Source organism: Schistocerca cancellata, chromosome 3, assembly GCF_023864275.1.
Source record: "Schistocerca cancellata isolate TAMUIC-IGC-003103 chromosome 3, iqSchCanc2.1, whole genome shotgun sequence".
NCBI lineage: Eukaryota > Metazoa > Arthropoda > Insecta > Orthoptera > Acrididae > Schistocerca > Schistocerca cancellata.
In genome coordinates, this window is record NC_064628.1 from 683043364 (window position 1) to 683060280 (window position 16917).

The window sequence follows — 16917 nt, forward strand, 5'->3', positions numbered from 1 at the left end:
GACAACAACCATCTGCACGAACAGTTCGACGACGTTTGCAGCAGCATGGATTATCAGCTCGGAGACCATGGCTGCGGTTATCCTTGACGCTGCATCACAGACAGGAGCGCCTGCGATGGTGTACTCAACGACGAACCTGGGTGCACGAATGGCAAAACGTCATTTTTTCGGATGAATCTAGGTTCTATTTACAGCATCATGATGGTCGCATCCGTATTTGGCGACATCGCGGTGAACGCACATTGGAGGCGTGTATTCGTCATCGCCATACTGGCGTATCACCCGGCGTGATGGTATGGGGTGCTATTGGTTACACGTCTCGGTCACCTCTTGTTCGCATTGATGGCACTTTCAACAGTGGACGCTACATTTCAGCTGTGTTACGACCCGTGGCTCTACCCTTCATTCGATCCCTGCGAAACCCTACATTTCAGCAGGATAATGCACTACCGCATGTTGCAGGTCCTGTACGTGCCTTTCTGGCTACAGAAAATGTTCGACTGCTGCCCTGGCCAGCACATTCTCCAGATCTCTCACCAATTGAAAACGTCTGGTCAATGGTGGCCGAGCAACTGGCCCGTCGCAATACGCCAGTCACTACTCTTGATGAACTGTGGTATCGTGTTGAAGCTGCATGGGCAGCTGTACCCGTACACGCCATCCAATGTCTGTTTGACTCAATGCCCAGGCGTATCAAGGCCCATATTACGGCCAGAGGTGGTTGTTCTGGGTACTGATTTGTCAGGATCTATGCGCCCAAATTGCGTGAAAATGTAATCACATGTCAGTTCTAGTATAATATATTTGTGCAATGAATACCTGTTTATTATCTGCATTTCTTCTTGGTGTAGCAATTTTAATGGCCAGTAGTGTATTTTGTACCTGGCACGCCAGCGTCCGAGGGCTTTTCGACGGCCATTACCGCTGTGGTTCTCTCCTTGTTACCTGCAACGGTCGTTCTCTGCAGCACGGGAATCCAGGATCCGTTCACCTAGATACTTTTCCTATTTCTTGTTGAAGCTATTGTCATTTTTGTGGATTTATGTATCTTTCCTGAAGAAGCGGGTGTGACAGCTCTTTTCCACAACGAGAACTGCAGTGTTGGCGAATTTCATTATGTAGTCTGTCTCTCAAAGCGCGTGCTCCGCCACGACCAATTTCTCAACCTGTCCCAATCTGCAGTGCCGCTTATGTCTGGTTATCCTGGTGTCGCCAAGCGGTTAAAGGCGCTACAGCCTGGAACCGCGCGGCCGCTACGGTCGCATGTTCGAATCCTGCCTCGGGCATGGATGTGTGTGATGTCCTTAGGTTAGTTAGGTTTAAGTGGTTCTAAGTTCTAGGGGACTGATGACCTCAGCAGTTAAGTCCCATAGTGCTCAGAGCCATTTGAACCATTTTTTTGATCCTGGTGTCGACTGATTGTCCAGTCATCCCTACACAGACTTATCCACATGTTCATAGTGTGCGGTATATTCCCGACATTTCAAGTGGGTCCCTTTTATCTTTTGCCGTTCTCAGACACTCTTTAATCTTCTTAGTCGATTCATAAACAGTTCTCACGCTGTGTTTGCGCAATATACGTTGATTCTGTTCGTCATTCTGGAAATGTGTGGTAGAAATGCCGTAACTGACATTTCTTCTTCCGATGTGTCCCTTCGTAGAGTATTTTATTCCGAGCCACATCTTATGTAAGTGGTGGAGTACCCATTGCTCCTCAGAATGTTTTTTAGGTGTTGCATCTCGCGGCTGAGGCGCTACGGCTCATATATTTGTTTTCGGTGCTTTACGAGAGTATTAATCATGTCTCTTTTCTGGTTCGGGTGGCTCTTTGACAGTTGATGCACGTCTCGACCCAGAATCGAACGCTCAAACTCCTGCATGCTAACCCAAAACGCTGTACACCGTATCAACTGTGAAACACGGTTTAAGTGCTAACAGCGTTAGTTACGGTTCATATGATTACAGTGTTGCCAGATTGCCAATCTTTAACGTCCATTTACTGTCCGAAATATGCGCAGGGCGAAATTTTGTGACAACATTTTTGTGTTGCCAGTATGCGAGGAATTGCGCTGCGAAGTCCAAGTGCGTGAATTTTTCTTCATCCTGTATATAATTTGAACTCGAATGGAATCAGCTCGAAAGGAAGACACTGAAGAATTAAGGCTGTGAAACATATATTCTGAGTCCGACCGAATTAGAACTGGATTTGGTAGTGCCATTCACTACCTTATTTTTGTTACAAAATATGTATCTTTTTTACAATAATTTCGCGATTTGACAACTTCATTGACTTCCAGTGAATTCTGTCCGCTTGTATTTGAATTGATATATTAGGACTTTTTTTCTTTTCTTTTCCTTTTTTTAATCCGTTGCCAGTTACATTTGGTTCGTGCTTCTTGTTCTCAATCGCTACAATTTTTTGTTAACGCCATGCAGAATGTGGGAAGTGAGTTACTCAAAGTAAGTGGAAGCGTTCGTTAGCGACAGATCGCCGAATGGCTTCGCGGTAAAGCAGACTGTCTGCACGAGCGCTTTGCGCTGCCCGTGTAAATTGCTTGGGTGAATATTGCAGTGAGTGCTTGGAGTCTCCTGGAAATCCGTCATGCGAGAGAAAACCGCGAAGAAGTCTGTCGCGTCTCGGACGACCTCGCTGGGGTAGGAACCCGGAGGCGTGGCCTTGTGCGCCTCGTGGAAATGCCACGATGTGTCAGATCCGCTGACGTAATGGGAGGCGCCACAATAAAATACCGAAGTCATAACAAATCAAGACTGGTATTTCTTCCTACCTTTGTTCTTTCCATAATATTTCTTTTCTATAAGCAACAGCGATAATACCCTCAGCCGGCCGTTGCGGCCGAGCGGTTCTAGGCGTTTCAGTATGGAACCGCGCTGCTGCTACAGTCGCAGGTTCGAATCCTGCCTCGAGCATGGATATGTGTGATGTCCTTAGGTTAGTTAGGTTTAAGTAGTTCTAAGTCTAGGGGACTCATGAACTCGGATGTTAAGTCCTATCGTGGTTAGAGCAATTTGAACCAATTTTTTGTGGTACCCTCATCATAGCACAGATTAAAAGACTATATAACAACAGAGATGAAAACCATCTATAGCACCTTCATAAGTTGTCGCTCAACTGTAACAAAAATAATGTGGATGCAGTTTCTCACAAGGCTCACTTGCAAAGTCACATTTTACTATTGAAAGATTGTATAATAATAACTGGAGTTTAACAGTTTAAATCTTAGGACTAAAACACAATTGTGTGCAAAACTTAAGGACGAAAGGATTTTCGCGTAATACGTATGTCGCTGCCAGGTAACACAGATCGATGAAACTTGGGCCATGCGTAGATGCAGCTGCTAAAGCATAATACAGAAGTTAACTGAAAAATACGCAATCAGAAGAAGAGAAATGACACTTTCATTCAAAGAGAATACTTACACAGAAGTCACCACGTTTCATGATATAGCTCCTCCGGTGACCCGGTAGAAATAGTTAATTATTTATGTCTAAGGAAAGGTATATTCTGCGTTAACTGCAGCGATCATGTAACGCTGATTGAGTGTTAACGCCAAGCTTACTGTGATAGGTGCGGCATTAACATCTCTGTTACTACTACAAATTACGATGCGTGACCGATTTTGCGCTCTCTATTGTTGGCCTCTCGAACTATCAGATTCTATCTTGTCAAACATTTTAGTTCTAGTGAGTTCTGTTTCTTAATATTGTAATTATTCCTTGTGTCTTATGACATATCATACGTCTCAATTACTGCGATATTATTATTTTCCACGATGATTTCCTCTGCTGACGAGCATTCTAATTTCTAAACAGGACTAAAATTTGTAAACGATAACTCATTTTCGCCGTAAGTTGGCAAATTCCATTGTGTTTTCTTTGCAGAAGATGTCTGCCATGAAACTTGTAAATGTACGAAACAATTTTTCTAAATAGTAATCTGAATTATTTAAAAAAATAGCCGGATGGTTTTCACAAAATGATTTATTAGTTAGATTTCCAGAGTCTCAGATATTCTGTATTTCATCGTTAGTCGACCCCACTTCTAGACACTAATAAGAAAAATTATTTTTCTTAGCGAAGTTTTACCCTGTTCTTTAATAGCTAGCCGGTATGCCAGACAAAAAATAATATATTGACTGCTGAATGACTTCTTCCAGAACTTCGCTACAGGAACTACAATAGGTAAATTTCATGTTACTAACTTAACTTACAAAAAATTAATATCTACTGTGAACAGAAATCGTCTCAATTATAAAATATTCTCTATATTTAACAAGATTTGGGGCAACGGCCGTGCCTCGGTGGTTACACCGGTTCCCGTGAGATTACCGAAGTTAAGCGCTGTCGGGCGTGGTCGGCACTTGGATGGGTGACCATCCAGGCCGCCATGCGCTGTTGCCATTTTTCGGGGTGCTCTCAGCCTCGTGATGCCAATTGAGGAGCTACTCGACCGAATAGTAGCGGCTCCGATCAAGAATACCATCATAACGACCGGGAAAGCGGTGTGCTGACCCCACGCCCCTCATATCCGCATCCTCCTCGAAGGATGACACGGGGGTCGGATGGTCCCGGTAGGCCACTCGTGGCCTGCAGACGGAGTGCTTTATTTAACAAGCTTTGACATTCCTTCAAGTAAAATATAAATAGTAAGCTATATTTTACCAAGACATTACCAAAGACATTACCAAAGTGTTCACCTAGGACGACAGTGCATACCCTGCAACATGTGCTGGCCATAAGGCTGGTAAGGAGTTGTTGTGGTAGGGCCCTTCAGGTTGACAACTGCTGACTATCTCTCGCTGCATGTCGACGTGCTGCAACAAGTCTTCCCAACAAATCCCGTTCGCTATAAGAGTACATCCACTGTTTCTAGAAGCTCCTAGGCCTGCGCTGTTCGGTCGCATATTGTCATATAATTGTTAGGTCCAAATGCACACTTGAAAAGCTGCACACGGGGAAGAAGTGCAACATTACAGTAACGTTGACCGGTGACTGTACCGTATTCAAAGATTCGGAGGTCAGTACGCCTATGGAAAATCTTGGCTCCCCGCACCATTACACCCGGACCACTCAATTGACTGCGTTCTACAAAGTTGGATGTGCCCTTTATGGTGAGAGGTGGGGGGGGGGACACAAAGGACACAGGAGCGTTGTCGAACGTGATCGTTTTGGAGATCCATATGTTATGGTGTTGGGAGACATGGCGTTACATGGAGATACTGACTTCCAGAACACGATACAGTCACCAGTCACTGTTACTGTGACACCGTACTCCTCCCTCTTGTGCGTCTTTTCAGGGGTGCTTTCGGCCCTGACTCATTGTTGTGGACGACAATGCGCGACTGCAACGAACAGCCAAGGTGATCTGGAACGAGTTGACATTTTGCGAAAAGACTCATAAGCCCGTTCGCACGACTTAAATTCTATCGAGCACGTGTGGAATTCTTCGGGGAGTCGTATTCGAGCACGTCCAGATGCACCAACGAACATCCAGCTGTTGTCAACCTCGGTGGTGCAGGAATGGGACGTCCTACCACAAGAACTCCTTAGCAACCTCGTGGCCTCCATGGGAGACTGCTGCATTGCGGTCCATGGTGATCATACAGTCTATTAAGAACCACGTCCTGCCTTTTTAATGCCCAGAAGACTATCATAAATAGCGGCGACTTCGTTATACTTATTGTCTTTGAATCGGATTGTCATTTCTGTTCGTCTCTCTGTGTATGTCTGTCAGTTGCGGTAAAAGTTTTTTCTCTGTTTGGTCTAAGTTACATCGATTTATGTTACACATGGACACAATGACATACTATGCAAATGTGCTATCGTCATCAAGTTTTTAACACCAGCGTGGTCGTAAAGAGTTCTACATTCAGTGTAAAGTGCAGAGATTGACTGCAGGAACTACACTGAAGAGGCAAATAAAGTGGTACACCTGCCTGATATCGTATAGGGTCCCCGCATGCACGCAGAAGTGTCACCGCAGCACAATCTGGCATGGACTCGACTACTGCCTGAAGTGGTGTTGAGAGAATTGACACCATCAATCCTGCATGGCTGTCCATAAATTTGTAAGACTAAGAGGGGGATGGAAATCTCTTCTGAACAGAACGTTGCAGTGCATCTCAGATATGCTCAATAATGTTCATGTCTGGAGAGTTTGGTTGCCAGCGGAACTGTCTAAACTCAGAAGAGTGTTCCTCAAGCCACTCTTCAGCAATTCTGGACGTGTAAGGTGTCGCATTTGGCCAGCTGGAATTGCCCAAGTTCATCGGAATGCACAATGGACATAAATGGATGCAGGTCATCACACAGGATGAATACGTACGTGTCACCTGTCAGAGTCGTATCTAGACTTATCAGCGGTCCCATATTACTCCAACTGAAACACGCCCCCCCCACCCCCCCCACCCCCCCCACCCACCATTACAGACCCTCTACCAGCTTCATCAGTCCCCTGCTGACATGCAGGGTCCATGGATTTATGAGGTTGTCTCCATACCCTTACACGTCCATCCGCACGGTACGATTTGAAACGAGACTCGTCCGACCAGGAAACATGTTTACAGTCATCAACAGTCCAATATCGATGTTGAAGGGCCCAGGCGAGGCGTAATTTCTTGTGTCATGCAGTCATCAAGGGTATACGAGTGGTCCTTCGACTCCGAAACCCCATATCGATGATGTTTCGTTGAATGGTTTGCACGCTGACACTTTTTGATCGCCCTGCATTAACATCTGCAGCAATTTATGGAAAGTTTGCACTTCTGTCGCATTGAATGATTCTCTCCAGTCGTCGTTGGTCCCGTTCTTTTTTCTGCCGCAGTGATGTCGTATATTTGATGTTTTACCGGATTCCTGATATTAACGGTACACTCGTGAAATGATAGGGAAAATCCCCATTTCATCCCTACCTTGGAGATGCTGTGTCACATCGCTCGTGCGCCGACTATAACACCACGTTCAAACACACTAAATCTTGATAATTTACCATTGTAGCAGCAGCAACGGATCTAATAACTGCGCCAGACACTTGTCTCATATAGGCGTTGCCGACCCCAGCGCCGTTTTGTGCCTGTTTACATATCCCTGTATTTGAATACGCATGTTTACACCAGTTTCTTTCACGCTTCAATGGTTATTATAAGAGCAGCATCTGTGAACAATGTTAGTGATACGCGACAATTGTTTTATTACCAATCCGTTGTATCCTACGTTATCATATATTGAAGCAATTACAGAGAATATTCTCAGCCACGAGAGGTTGGTCAAATCATATGTGAAATCATTTGTCGACCCTGATGCGGGCCATTGCCGGAATTATAATTCAGCTGTCTCAGAATACATACTCGCTTATGGGGTTTGTGTCTAATAACATGGACTCATCTATCAGAACTGAATTATTCATTCAATTAACATACGAAAACAATTTCCACTTAGAAAAAATTTCCTTAGCCTTTTTATAGTAAGATGTGACCCATTCTGAAGGTTCATTTTTCAAAGGACTTCCAACAGACCTAAAAATAGAATTTTTTTGAAGTTGAAAAGCTTCTTTGGAGCAAATTCGTTTTATTTTCCTTGCAGCACATTAGAGCCTTTTGTTCCAAACTACTGGTGGGCGCTGTCGTTGATATTTTATACAAAAATTGTAGCGACCAGAAAACTTTGACGGAATATCAGTTCCCATTGGGTTCAGAAAAGAGGAATTGGTAGCGGCCTTTCAATTTCTCTGCACATTTTCGTGCCATGGACTGACGTAATATCATTTCTGGCTTGGTGGCGAGTAACGTGAAGACTTTTAGGATAGTGAAATTTCCACCACGCAACCAGCAATTTGTTTCCCATCAGTTGGCGAATTCCTTTGCGAAGAGGCAATATCATCTTCTTACAGTTCTAACAAGAATATCTGCTGAAGCAGCATATTCGTGGATAATGACTTTGGGGTGAGCTTTGGCGCAAGACAACTCAGTTAAGTAAACCGGTCATTCGCAACTAATACCGCTGCTTTTGGCTACAAACAAAATTCTGTTTCGCGGGACACGGTATGTTGTGTACAACTCGCTACTTCGACCGGTCCTGGAATTCGCCACAACGGTGTGGTGGAACTCAGCGGTCTTACACAATCGAAATTTTCTGCTGGATTGCGAATTCCTTGGTAGGGAGTACGCAGCATGTTACCTTGAATTTCAGGATTGTCCAAGGAAATTGTGCTGGGACCCTTTCTGACCATGTTGTATATTAACGAACTGATGATCAGTTATCTATAGTGAAGTAATGTGTGAATGAAGTTGCACAAATATTCTAAGCGACCATGATGACACTTCAAAGTGAGGCAAAAGCAGGCAATCTGCTTTAAATGTCAAAAAATGTGAAATTTCCCTTTCAGACAATTCAGTAACATAGTACCGTGCGACTAAAATATAAAAGACTCACAATTGGTTTGTCAGTTCAAACAGATACCTGGATGTAAAACGATTTAGGAATTTGAAAGGGTATGATCACATAGGTTCAGCTTTGGGTACAGACAATAAAGCAGAAAAGAATAAAAACCGTTTGAAAAATATTACGAAAGAAGAGTGAATTGAATACGAATAGAAGAAAGAAAAAGTTCCAGAAATAGAAATAAAAAGCCTGGATGAAATAAGAATAAAAGAACTCACGGCATCTTTTGAAACCACAAAAATCGAAAAGCAACAGATTTAAATGGAATAAATGCAGAGTTATTTAATTATGGAGTATTGTCATTAGACCGGTTGTTATATTTGTACTGGAAGCAAAAAGCGAAATTGGAAGACAGAGCACAGAAACTTCACGCAAAAATTTCAAGCACAAGACTGAAAACAGCAGCAGAACGCTTACTAGTGGAAGACGAGGTCGGGTTTAGAAAGAGGCAGTCAACAACTGACGGAGATTTTGTTTTACGAGAGCCTATTGAAAAGTGAGACACAAAAATTGCTTTTATAGAATTTGAGACATCTTTTGATAATATGGTTGGAGAAAAGTTATGGAGAATAACGGAGTACAGAGGTTGTCCTTTGTAGCTTTTTGTCAGCACTTAAAACTCTGTATAAAGAAACATCGATAATATTAGATATAGAAGGATTGTACACAAATAAACAAAGGAAGGATACAAGGCTGCAATTTATCCACTAAGCTGTTCAGTATTTACACTGAGGATGCAATTCTCGGCTAAACGTTAGGGATCAGCTAAACAAATCAGCAAAGCTAAAATCACTCCTTTACGCTGATCTTGCGCTGACTTTTTCAGCAGAAAATGGTTTCCACGAATGAATTTATGACTAAACAAAATATGTACAGAATGTAATATGAAAATATCTTCTAATAATTCTAAGTCAGTGACATTTTGAGGAAAACATTCAGTGAGATATCAGTTAATGAAAAACAATTAAACAGCTAAAATATTTCAACTATGTTGAAGTAAAATATCAAATAAATAGTAAAAAGGTATCCAGATTAATCTGAATAGTTTTGGAACTATCTGTGGAACTATTAATAGAACTTTAAAGCAGAAAACACGGGACGAAACCAGAGTGAAATTTTACAGACCATTTGCGCTGCTGACCCTATTGTAAGGAAGAGAATCGTCGGTGTTGACTAAAAAAAAATGAAAAGTAAAAGAAATACGAGAAATAGAAATGAGATTTCTTAGAGTGGTGAAAGGACATGAAAGAATAGATAAAATACGAAATGAATATATTCGAAAAGATAATTAAAAAACTCTCTTTTAAACTATCATATTAATATAAGATCGCTGATAATGTTTTCAAAAATTTTATATTCGAAAAGAGTTGAAAATTAAGAGAGAGAAAGAAAAACTGGATGGAAACAAAATGAAGTGGAATGAACACCTACAAAGAATGGATTTAGGGAGACTACAAAGTCAGATAAAGAACTTTAAACGAAAATGCAAAAAGAAACTCTGACAGTCCGAGAAAAAGATGGGAAACGTAACAGATCACAATTGGTCTAATACGGAAACTACAGAATAAAAAGATGGTTCGGTAGCAGGTAAAGCAGATGGCTGTAATTGGTGGGATACTGGGAAAATGCTCTCTAGAAAGGCGTTTGCTGACGGGACATAATCTAGAATATCACACAAGTACGTGGGACCCATTCCAGATAGGAATAATAGGACATTTTTAACATATAGAGAGAGGTGCAGCGCGAAAGGTCACGGGGTGACTGATGCACGTCAGGACTTCACGGTGTCGCTAACGAACTCTAGTAGACATTTTACAGAAGAAGCTATATATCTAGCAAAACTCCAATTCCAAAGTTTCAGTGACTAGAATTAATTGAGTAATCTGGGCATACACCACATTCCCCTATGTATTGCTCCCGCAGCGATCATGAGGATAACATTCAGACCAATTACAACGATCACAGAGGCATTTACGCAGTCATTCTTGCTCCTTTACATACGGAGATGGGAATGTTAATACGTGGTACAATGGTAAGTACCCTCTTTCACGCACTTCACAGTGGTTGTAGGGTATAAATCAAGATGTACTTGTAGATCCAATGCTATCGCGAATCCAGTCGTACATTAAGACGGACACACCACGTTCCAAATAGCTTCCCCCACGTTAACTTGCGGCAAGACATAGGCGTCTCACCTCCTTCCCCTCAGCGCCCCCCCCCCCCCGCCACCCACCAACAGCTACCCCACAAGCTACCATTTCCGAAAACTCAACATTTCTTTTACGAGGAGGAGAAAAGATAAGGGTTTAACGTCCAGTTAACGACTAGCACATTAGACATGGGCACTAGTTCTGATTAGGGAAGAACATCGGCCGCTTCCTTTACGTGGGGAATCTTCCCGACCCTTGCCTGAAGCTATTTCTGGAAATCACTCTTTTACGAGAAGGCGCGACTGTACCAGAGCCTCTACGACCAGGCCCTTGGGCACAAAATCCGCTGTAGAGTTAGATCGGCTGACACTATAATCAGCATGCTATGAATGATGGGGTGAAAGGGATCACAACGATAGAAAAAGAGATGTAATGCTCGAAACACCAACTAAACAATATGAAAAGAGCATTTATTTATCTGGTCTACATTTTCATCTATACTCTGCAAGCCTCCTCAGGGCGGAGGGCGCTTCTAGTACCACTAACTAACCCCCTCTCCCCCTTACTCTGTTCCATTCGCGTGGGAAGGATGATTGTCTGTAAGCCTCTGTATTAGCTATAATTTCTCGAATTTTTTTCCATTTCGCGAGATGTCTGTGGGAGGAAATAACATGTTCTCTTTCCGAAAAGCACTCTCTCGAAATTTCAATAGTAAACCTCTCCATGATGCATAGCGCCAGTTTTGTAGCGTCTGGAATACTGTTCCAGTAGTGCAGACGGAGCGTGTTGATTCAAATAGAGACGTGTCCCCCATGTTGTTTCGGACCCTACGTCAGAAACATTGTCGAGATTCTGCCACATTGATTCATAGTCCAAAATCCCCCCTACATCTGGTGCCGCCGGCCGCTGTGGCCGAGCGGTTATAGGTGCTTCAGTCCGGAACCGCACTGCTGGGACTGATGGCCTCAGATGTTAAGTCCCATAGTGCTTAGAGCCATTTGAACCATCTGGTGCCCATTCTGAGTGAGTTGTTGCCACCCAGCACTAGCCATATCTGCATACAAAAAATGGCTCTGAGCACTATGGGACAACTTCTGAGGTCATCAGTCGCCAGAACTTAGAACTACTTAAACCTAACTAACCTAAAGACATCACACACATCCATGCCCGAGGCAGGATTCGAACCTGCGACCGTAGCGGTCGCGCGGTTCCAAACTGTAGCGCCTAGAACCGCTCGGTCACTTCCGCCGGCTATCTGCATACATTCAGATTGTATGTTCTGGAGTCCTTTCCTCTTCGGTGCAAGAAAGCGCTGTATGATCGGTGTGCGATCAGAAAGTAGGTCAGCTCTCTTGAAAGACTGAGGTTCCGTAATCAGAGCCGATCACTGATGCATGGGAAGAAGTTGTGGACTCGTCTTCCTCTTTCAGTGTCATTCCAACATTCTTGCCAGAGGAGGAGTTCCAGGTTTCTTACTGTTTTCGGCCTGTGTCCTACACTCGTACGATATTTTGAAATTGACGCTAGCCTTTCGTCTTAAGAACGTGTCCATGAGCTGTAGGACTCTGGGTACAGTTGCTAAGCGTAGCACATTCTGCCTTTCTTCACTGTTTCGTGGGGCAAGATAGGAGTTCGAACGTTTTTTCTAAGGCTGGGGTATGTATGTATGTATGTATGTATGTATGTGTGTGTGTGTGTGTGTGTGTGTGTATGTGATTGCGGGGGGAGGGGGGGTGATTAGCTGCCCTATGTTGCCCCTCGCTGGATACGCTGTTGATTCTCTTCAATCAATAGACAGCTGCTTTCTTCCCTATTTATAGGTCAAGTGAACATATTCCTGGAATTACTTGCATTTCTCAGAGGTCCTGTCAGCATGAGGAATATTTCTCGTTGTGTTCTGATTCTCGTGCTGCCGTGAACACTTTCGGCCTGTGAATCTCATACCACGTCCGAAAAGTTTCGAAACTGGATTATTAACAATAGAGTTAAGATAGTCGTTTTAATGTTTCAGGTGAACAAGGCATATAAATTTGATACAACTATGCAAACTGCCAAAAAAGTTCTTCTTTCGGTTGATGTTCAACTCGCACCTCATTGATTGTTAATGATGTTCTCAAAAAGTTGAGCTTTCTTGGGAAATTTTGCGTTTTGATGTTTTGTGATAGGTTCGTGTCGATAACACCAATTCTCGTCACCCGTGTCGATTTTTTCCAGAAAATAATAATAATAATAAAACAAGGAATTTCTGTCCACCTGCACCAAAATTCGTCACCACAACACTGTACTCAAACCTGAGGTGCCGGCCGGTGTGGCCGTGCGGTTCCAGACGCTTCAGTCTGGAACCGCGTGACCGCTACGTTCGCAGGTTCGAATCCTGCCTCGGGCATGGATGTGTGTGATGTCCTTAGGTTAGTTAGGTTTAAGTAGTTCTAGGTTCTAGGGGACTGATGATCACAGATGTTAAGTCCCATAGTGCTCAGAGCCATATTTTTGAACCTGAGGTGCTATACGCCAGTGAGACACTAATGCTACTCACAAAGGCCGACGTTGAGAACATTCTCACACAGGAAAGAAAAATCATCAGGAAAATTATTGGACCAAAACTCACGGACGAAGGATACAGACTTCAATCCAGGGACACCACAGAGAAGTTCTCCAACATCGCTGCGGACATTAGAAAGAGACGATTAAAATTTTATGGACGCATCAGCACACTCCCACAGACCAGACTCACCAACAGAATCCTCAGGTACATCCAGGGACTCAAGGCCCCTACACCCTGGATGACACGAGTCAAAATTGATCTAGAAAGATCTCAGATTCAGCGGACGTCATGGGCGAAGCGTCTACAGACACAAGGTGTACAAGTGGGAATTGATGTCAGAGAAAACAGCGCCTAAAGCAAAGGCCACGGTGGACTGCACAAAGAAAGAGAGCCTTTAGTGAACGAATGAAAGAGTACTGGAAGGACAGGAAGAACAAGTAGTCATGAATGTTTCGCGTGGTCTGATGAAAGGCCTGTAACGTGTGTAATAATAATAATAATAATAATAATAATAATATGGTCAAACCCTGTACAACATAACAGGCATGCACAGTGGATACAAGCAGAAACAGACACATACAAGATGATACCACAAATGCCTGAAGTGATCATGTTGCAACATGAAGTCACCCGAGCAATTAATTCTACGCACAATTGGAAAGCCTCTGGAAAAGATAAAACAGCAAATTTCTGGCTAAAGAAGTTCACCTCAACACATTCACATCTAACTAAATTATTTAACAGTTGCATTGCAGACCCATACACAGTCCCTGATACACTAACACAAGGAATAACTTATCTGAAACCTAAAGATCAAGCAGACACAGCAAACCCAGCTAAATATCGCCCCATAAAATGCCTACCAACAATATATAAAATATTAACTTCAGTCATTACACAGAAATTAATGACACTTACAACACAGAACAAAATTATAAATGAAGAACAAAAAGGCTGCTGCAAAGGAGCACGAGGATGCAAAGAGCAACTGATAATAGATGCAGAGGTGACATATCAAGCTAAAACTAAACAAAGGACACTATACTACGCATACGTTGATTACCAAAAAGCTGTTGATAGTGTACCCCACTCATGGTTACTACAAATATTGGAAATATACAAAGTAGATCCTAAATTAATACAGTTCTTAAACATAGTAATGAAAAATTGGAAAACCACTCTTAATATCCAAACAAATTCAAATAATATCACATCACAGACAATACAGATTAAGCGTGGAATATACCAAGTAGACTCATTAAGTCCTTTCTGGTGCTGTTTTGCTCTGAACCCACTATCCAACATGCTAAATAATACAAATTATGGATACAATATTACTGGACCATACCAACACAAAATCACACATTTGCTATACATGCATGATCTAAAACTACTGGCAGCAACAAATCAACAACTCAACCAATTACTAAAGATAACAGAAGTATTCAGCAGTGATATAAATATGGCTTTTGGAACAGACAAACGTAAGAAAAATAGCATAGTCAAGTGAAAACACACTAAACAAGAAGATTACATATTGGATAACCACAGTGACTGCATAAGAGAAATGGAAAAAACAGATGCCTATAAATATCTGGGATACAGGCAAAAAATAGGAATAGATAATACAAATATTAAAGAAGAACTACAAGAAAAATATAGACAAAGACTAACAAATATACTGAAAACAGAATTGCCAGCAAGAAACAAGACAAAAGCTATAAATACTTATGCTATACCAATATTGACCTACTCATTTGGAGTAGTGAAATGGAGTAACACGAACCTAGAAGCACTCAATACACTTACACGATCACAATGCCACAAATATAGAATACATCACATACATTCAGCAACAGAAAGATTCACGTTAAGCAGAAAGGAAGGAGGAAGGGTATTTATCGACATAAAAAACCTACATTGTGGACAGGTAGACAATTTAAGAAAATTCTTTATAGAACGAGCAGAAACTAGCAAAATACACAAAGCAGTAACTCATACAAATACATCGGCTACACCATTGCAATTTCATAACCACTTCTACAACCCTTTAGATCACATAACATCAACAGATGCAAAGAAAGTAAATTGGATAAAGAAAACACTACATGAGAAGCACCGTATCATCTAACACAGCCACACATCGATCAAGACGCATCCAACAAATGTCTAAGAAAAGGCAATATATACAGTGAGATGGAAGGATTCATGATTGCAATACAGGATTAAACAATAAACACCAGGTATTACAGCAAGCATATTATTAAAGATCCCAATACCACAACAGATAAATGCAGACTTATCACATCACAAGCGGATGTACAATACTAGCAAATACAGAATACACCAGAAGACATGACAATGTAGCAAAAATAATACATCAACAACTTGACATACAACATAAACTAATAAAACAACACGTTCCCACATAAGTATGCACCACAAAATGTACTGGAGAATTATGAATACAAATTATACTGGAACAGAACCATTATAACAGATAAAACAACACCACATAACAAACCTGACATCATACTCACAAAAAAAGAAGAAATTAACACAACTAATCGAAATATCCATACCAAATACAACAAATATACAAAGGAAAACAGGAGAAAAAATTGAAAAATACATCCAACTGGCTGAGGAAGTGAAGGACATGTGGCATCAGGATAAAGTTGACATTATACCAATTATACTATCAACTACAGGAGTCATACCACACAATATCCACCAGAACATCAACGCAATACAGCTACATCCAAACGTATATATACAACTATAGAAATCTGTAATTATTGATACATGTTCAATTACCCGAAAGTTCCTAAATGCAATGTAACATATACCGTACAGTTAAAAGGAAGTCATGCTTGATCAAGGTCCACGTCACTTTCCATTTTTAACCAGACATAACGTCTGAGAAAGGAAAGAAATAATAATAATATTTGTATTTGAGTGAGCTCGTGGCAGGCGTTCAAGTGTAACTGATTTTGTTCGGGAGTGATGGTGTGCAGCACAAACTTTACAGACACTTAACTCTTCTTCAAAACGCTCTGGAGAATGTGTTGAACATTTGATCTTGCCCCGTTGCTTATACACTACGAATAAAATCAGCGTTGGAGCTTTTTGGCAGGACGGTGCACGTCCACAGTACGAAAGTAGAAACTGAGGCTATAATGAATATGTGGCTGGGAGCCGAATCCACGCTGTGAAGCTGAGATTCCCCAGTCAGATCATTCTAGCGTGTTTAGTATTTTTTATGAGCATATGTCTGAGCAAACTACTGCGGTATTAGCTCCTCACATTTCTTGATATCCTGTGAATTCCCAGCGAGTAATGTGGGAACGCAGATTGTTTCATCGTAGAGCGAATCAGCCTTGCGTGGGCAGGATGCCTGGTTCTCCCTGAAACTGTGGGTTTTACCGCGCTCTTTGTTCCCAGTAGTGGAGCCCTGCGCGGTTCCTATCGGTGAGCTGCATAGCAGAAGAAATAATGAGTCTTTGCTTTTTCATAGTTAAAATGCAAGGAAATTTGTCACAGTCTGATGGTAATGAAATTACAAAGAATGGTCTTGAAATATTTATCATCCCTTCTGAAAATTAGTTAGTAGAAAGCTGCTTAAATCATACTACTTTTGGGTTTTTATTTATTGTAGCCTAGACAATTAGTTACAAAATTATTTAAAACAGTCTCGATTTTGATGTAATGGAAATTGAAATTTAATGGAATTTAGAATTTTTAATGGAATTTGGAATTTTTAAT

General features: G+C 41.8%; 1 protein-coding gene and 1 pseudogene across 1 annotated transcript in view; both read left to right on the forward strand.

The window, feature by feature from the left end:
- The first annotated feature begins 1454 nt into the window (after window positions 1–1454).
- The window catches only part of LOC126175665 (ABC transporter G family member 20), a 779392-nt gene continuing 763929 nt past the window's right edge, over window positions 1455–16917 (forward strand). Inside the window, exon 1 of the mRNA XM_049922576.1 lies at window positions 1455–1467. The gene's annotated coding sequence lies outside the window, so the exon portion shown is untranslated. The remainder of the gene's footprint in view (window positions 1468–16917) is intronic.
- Window positions 4302–4419, forward strand: LOC126177883 (5S ribosomal RNA; annotated as a pseudogene).